We start from the raw sequence: 6912 nt of genomic DNA on the forward strand, positions 1-6912 counted from the left end.
TGAAGAATGAGTATTCAGGAACACTTAATTGTGTTCATGAAGAACTTGTATGAAGACAAAGAAACAGTTATTCAAATAGAACATGGAAACACTGAATGGTTTAAAATTAGGAAAGGTGTACACCAGGGTTGTATTCTTTCACCATATTTATTCAGGTGTACCTGCCCGAAGTCTTGGTATTTACAATAACCTCATATGATTGTGAAAGTTGGACAGTGAATATGGAAAACCATACAAGATATGATATGATACATTTGAGTTGTGGTGTTGGAGGAGAATATTGAAAGTACCGTGGGCTGCCAAAAGAACCAATAGATCCATTTTGGAAGAAGTGCAGCCAGAGTGCTCCTTGGAGGCCAGGGTGGCCAAACTTTGTCCTCAAACTTCGGACATATGTATGAAAATTGAGTTGCTTATTTCTAGTTCAAAATAATATTTATTTCTTTTAGCTTTAGAAATGTTGAACTTGAGAAATACATTCCATTTTAATTTTCTGACTTCAGGTCTTTGCACATTTTATTATAAAATTTTACTTTGTCTTCTTGGGTTGCCCTTATAAATTTTGTATTCAACTATTCTACTTTCATCATTTTTTTCCAGTGGCATATTTTTTTTTTTTTGTCAACATTTAAGAGAAAGTTTCAGAGTATCTTCTGACATCCACTTTGGTGTTTTTCTTTTAATTTATTAATTTTTAAAATTACCTTTTACTTTCCTCATATATGATGTTCTTGATGAATCATACAACTGCTCCAGTATTCAGTGTAAAAAATAAAATACTGCCCAGATGCTTTCTTCATTTGAGAATTCCACCAAACATTTAGAGAAGAGTTTTCATTGATCTGTAGATTATGTAAAAATATATATGGACATTATTCTGTTTGTTCCTCTGAAACTCCATGATACTTTCAATATTCCTTGCCAACACCATAATTTAAATGTTTGGATTCTTCTATGGTCTTCCTTATTCATTGTCCAACTTTCACATGCATATATATGTTGTTGTTATTAGGTGCCATTGAGTAGCTACCAACTCATAGTGATCCTATGCAAAACAGAATTAAACACTGCATAGTTATGGGTCAAACTCACAGTTGTTCTTAACCTGAACCCATTGCTGCTGTCATTGTGCCAGTCCACTTCACTGGGGATCTTCCTCTTTTTCTCAGACCCTCCACTTTACCAAACATGATATCCTTCTGCAGTGATTGGCCCCTCCTGACAATATGTCTGAAGCATGAGAAATGAAGTCTGGGCATCCTGGCTTCCAGGATCTCTGTCTATAATTCTCCCAACACAGATCTATTTGTTCTTTTGGCAACCCATGATACATTTAATATTGTCCTCCAACACCATTACTCAATTGTATCAATTCTTCTATGGTCTTTTGTATTCACTGTCCAACTTTCACATACATATAAGGTTATTGAAAATACCATGACTTGGGTCAGGTGCACTTAGTTCTCAAACTGACATCTTTGCTCTTCAACACTTTAAAGAAGTCTTGTGCAGAAGATTTGTCTAATGCAATACATCCTTTGATTTCTTGACTGTTGCTTCCATAAGTGTTGATGGTTGATCTAGCAAAATGAAGTCATTGACAACTTCAATCATTTCTCCTCTTATATGGATGTTGTTAATTGGTCCAGTGGTGAAAATTTTAGTTTACTTTACATTGAGATGCAAACCATACAGAAGAGTGTGGTCTTTGATCTTCATCATTAAGTATTTTAAGGTCGTCTTTGCTTTCAGCTAGCAAGGTCGTCTGTATATCGCAGGTTGATAATGCATCTTCCTCTAATCCTAATGCCACATTTTTCTTCATAAACTCCAGCATCTATGATTATTTGCTCAGCAGATAGATTGAATAAGTTTGTTGAAAGAATACAACAGTTACGTACAACTTCACTAATTTTGAGCCATTCAGTGTTGCCTTGTTCTGTTCCAGTAACTATTTGTTTGTCTATGTACAGGTTCTGCATGAGTACAATTATGTGTTCTGGAATAGTCAGTCTTTGCAATGTTATCCATAGCTTGTTATGATCCACACACTATAAAGCGGTATTCAATAATGCACAGGTAAACATCTTTCTGGTATTCTCTGCTGTCAGCCAAGATCCATCTGACATCAGCAATGATACCCCTCATTCCATGTTGTCTTATGAATCCAACTTGAATCTCTGGAAATTCTCTGTATTGATTGCAGTCATTTTGTGTCACCTTTAGTCAAATATTATTCGCATGGGACATTAATAATATTGTTTGATGATATCTGCATTACATTGGGTCACCTGTCTTTGGAATCGGCATAAATATGGATGTCTTCTGTCATTTAGCCAAGTTGTTGTCTTCCAAATCTCTTGGCCCAGTTGAGTGAGTGCCTCCAGTGCCGCATCAGTTTGTTGAAAGATTTCAATTTGCATTCCATCAATTCCTGGTTCATTGTTCTTTACCAATGATTCCAATGCATCTTGGACTTCTTCCTTCATGATCATTGGCTTTGATCATATGCTACCTCTTGAAATAGTTGGACACTGACCATTTTTGGTTTCCTTGTTGTTGCTATTATGAAGTGCCATCGATTCAGTTCCCACCCATAGAAACCCTGTCCAGGGTTCCTGAGGAGTGACTGGTGAGCTAGAGCTGCTGTCCTTGCATGTCAAACTGACTTTGCAGTCCAGCACATTAATCCACATTGCCACATCAGGCTTCCTTGTAGGTATTTGGATTTTATCCTATAGTGGCTGATGTTGATATGTTCTTTTTGATGATTAATGCAACACCATTCCTCTTTAATTTGTCATTCCATGCATACTAAACCATGGGATTGTCAGATTAAAAATGGCCAATACCTATTCATTTCAGCTTCATTTTTTTCAGATCAATCATCAACACTCATGGAAGTAGCAGTCAAGAAATCAAACAACATATTGCATTAGGCAAATCTGCACAAGATCTTTGTAAAATGTTGAAGAGCAAAGATGTCAGTTTGACACTAAGGTGTGCCTGTCCCAAACCATGGTATTTTAAATAACCTCATATTAATGTGACAGTTGGAAAGTGAATACAGAAGACTGTAGAAGAATTGATGCATTTGAGTTTTGGTATTGGAAGACAATATTGAACTCCAACATGGACTTCAAAAGAACAAATTGATCGGTGTTGGAAGAAGCACAACCAGAGTACTCCTTAGAAGCCAGGATGGCCAGACTTCATCTCTCATACTTTGCACATATTGTCAGGAGGGAACAATCACTGGAGACAGATATCATGGTTGGTAAGGTGGAAGGTTGGATAAAAAACAGGAAGACCCTCAGCGAAATGGATTGGCACAATGGCAGCATCAATGCATTTAGGTATAGCAATGATTGTGAAGTTGGCCCAGTATCAGGCAGTGTTTCATTCTGTTGAGCATAGATTCACTATGAGTCAGTACCTACTCGATGTCACTTAACAACAACAATGACTAGGATATCAATGTTTATGTGTTTAATTTCATTTTGACAATTTCCAATTTTCCTGTATTCATATTTCATACATTTTATATTCTGATTATTAATGGGTGCTTATAGCTGTTTCTCATCATTTTGAGTTGTGCCCTATCAGCAAATGAAGGTCTCAAGAACTTTACTCCATTCACATCATCACAGTCAAATGTATCTTGAGGAGGCAGCTCTTCCCTAATTGGATTTTGAGTGCTTTCCAAACTGAGGGGCTCATATTCTGGCACTATATCTGACAATATTCTGGTGCTCTCCATCATATTTCAATATTCAGTAATCTAGTGCTGACAGTGTTACCCTACTCTTCATAAGTTTTTCTATGAATTTTCCTCTGAAACCTCAGCTGAACCCTCTCCTCCATGGGAGACGCCGCTGGTATTTAAAATACCACTGGCATAGCTTCCATAATCACAGCAACACACAAGTCACCACAGTATGACAAAATGAGAGATGAGTGGTGGTAGTAGCTCACTACTAGCCAGCTTTTCAATCAGTAAAGATGACTGTTATCCAGATAACCACTGACTCAAATTGCTGAGGACAGGTTATATTTATTATGTATGAGTACCAATGATGAGGGAACACACAGGAACAATCAGAAATATGTAGTATATCATTGTTGTTGCTAAGTATCATTAAGTTGGTTCTGACTTGTAGAGATCCTGTATAGTATTTCTAAGAAATGGCTGGAGGGTTTGAATCACTGGCCTTGCAGTTAGCATTCATGTGTTTTTTCTTCAGCTCCCCATTAGGACTCAATGGTATAAAGCTTGATTAATTTATCTATATGTTTAGAAGTTTATATACACATTGGTCTGCTGAATTAATTTGTCTAAATTTAAAAAAGTATTATTATTGTATTAATCATATAGTATTATATGTAATAGTTATTTCATAGGATTCCTTTTAAGAAACTAATTTTTTTGTGTTAAAATAAAGTGAAGTTAATTTTGTTTCATCAGTAAATTCATAATTTAATTCAACTTTTTTCCACTGTGTCAAAATGTTCCAAGGAACTCTATGATTTTTAACTTCAAAAGGCAAAATCATTGAAATTTTTCTGATTTTTTTTAACTCCCACTAATATGTTTCTAAGTAAATTAATGTTTCTTTTACAGTAAAACATTCAAAACACTATAATAATACCTCTGAAAACTAAATGGAGAAAAATGTATTACTTGATACTTGCAAAGGCATTCATTTAAATGCTGACTTATTCAGATTTTCAGTTTACTGACTTCAAGTATTAGTCACACACTCATACTCAGGAACATGTACGTGGGCACTTACATTAATATATATCTTGTGTGGGACTGTGCCTATGTGTGTATATTGTCATTGTTGTTGTTGAGAGCCGTTGAGTCAGTTCTGTATAGCAATGCTGTATAATGTATCCCAGGGACAACTGGTGGGTTTGAACTGTGACCTTGTTATTAGCAGTTAGTGCTTATCTTACAATGGCACACCAGGACTCTATTAATATGTATAGATATATTTAGTATGACTACTTAAAGGTATAAACTGTATCATTGCTTTTACTCACTGTGTCAAAAGCTAAAAAATGTATAAACAATAATAGAACAATTCAATTATTTGTACTGAAGAACAAGGACCATGAATTATGATTAGTTTACAATATTTTTTTATTTATAGAGAAAACTTTAATGCAAAGATCAGAGGCAGTGAAAAACCTGTGATTTTTAAGATGAATGAAGTCAAACCTGGAAGTTGTGGAATTGTTACAAACTCACTGTATGACTTAGAGTATTTATAAAAATCTGAGGGTTTTTTAGTTATATATAAAAGCATTGATAAAGAGCAGCAGAATTGAGTACATTTTGAAACGTCAACACACTGTAATGAATGAATTTTAGAAAAACAGATTAAGTGAAAAAGACCAATAAGCTATATTTGAAAAAGATAGACAAAATATTAGAAATACTTGCATAAAATAATTGGAAGATTACAAAATATAATGAATAATATTGCTTTACAATAAAACAATGGACAGAAATCCAAAGGTTTTCCTATGGTTTGGAGCCTAACTGCCTTGGAGAATTACTTATTAGAAGCCATGGGCTGGAGTTTTTACAATGCTTTTGAAAATCCTGTGGTTTAAAGCAGCACAAAATAAATCCTGGAAATGCCATACCAAACACTCAGCACTTTGGAATGGATGCTTAAAAACCCACATCCTTGGAATGAGAGAAATTATCAACTGCAAAAGCAAAACCCACAAATTGACCAAAGTGCTGAATCACTGAAATGACCTAGCAAATTTAATCTTTGACAAGGATATTGAATTTTTATTATCTTCCAATATAGGACAGAAGCAAATGCTAATCTTCTCTACAAGAAGACAATAGCATGCGAACCACAAATTGTTTCTGCCATTTCTTGGAAATCAATATCCAAAACAAGGTCAATATCCAAAACCCTAAGAAGATAAAATAACATAAACCTGAATCAGCAAAGAACAGAAAATAGAAATAGACACACAAGATACTCAGATGTAGGAATTATAAGGCAATTAACTTCAAACTACCTGTGCTTTTTTTATTCCATGAAGTAAATGTAGAATTAAATATTTGAATGGAGAATTTTAATATAAAAATATAAGTACTAAATAGAAATTCTGGTCCTTAGAAATATAAAAGTAATGAAAATTGCTATTAGGTTTCCAATGTATACATGTACAGGTTCATTCCAAACAAAATGTGTTTAGACATGCCTCTGAGATAAGTGGATGACTAGAGGCAAGTTCTCACCATCATATGCTTATCCCATCACAATCCCTTTAAATAAATAAAAAGAGGCCGAATGAAATACTGGCTTCCCACAGAATCTGTGGGCCAGCTACATTCAAGACAGAGTGGTCAGGTCAAAAGTTTATGGAGAATTTTTGGAGGGTTAAATAAGTACTCTTGATAGGTTGTTTCAAACCATGCAGAATAATCAGAGGGCCTTATTTTCTAGAATTTATAAGAAAATAGGAAACTGCATTTTTAAAGAAAAAAGGCCAGAAATTTTATACCGAGAAGCTTTTTACATCATGACAATGTACCTGCTCATTCTTGGAAAGTAGTAAGGGTGGTCCTACAAGAATTTCATTCAGACATCCTACCCCATCTTCCCTCAAGGAGTGATCTTGTCCCTTTAGACCTATTTTTGTTCCCATGACTCAAACAACATTGTAAATAAAAATGATTTGAGTCCTCAAGGATGCCCAAACTGCTGTTTTCATGTGGTATCAATTGAAAAGTGAAGAATTCTTTAGGGAAGGGATTGTTGTTAAGTGTCATCGAGTTAATTATGACTCATAGCAACCCTGTATAGTTACCCTAAACACAGGAGAATGAAACACTGCCCAGTCCTGTGGAAACCTAACAATCGTTACTATGTTTGAGCC

At 34.9% G+C, this 6912-nt stretch overlaps 1 pseudogene; it reads right to left on the minus strand.

Annotated features, from left to right (window-relative positions):
- The window catches only part of LOC102831333, a 32724-nt pseudogene extending 26043 nt beyond the window's left edge, over positions 1-6681 (minus strand).
- Between the last annotated feature and the right edge of the window lie 231 nt (positions 6682-6912).

Source organism: Chrysochloris asiatica, unplaced genomic scaffold (genome assembly GCF_000296735.1).
Source record: "Chrysochloris asiatica unplaced genomic scaffold, ChrAsi1.0 scaffold00334, whole genome shotgun sequence".
NCBI lineage: Eukaryota > Metazoa > Chordata > Mammalia > Afrosoricida > Chrysochloridae > Chrysochloris > Chrysochloris asiatica.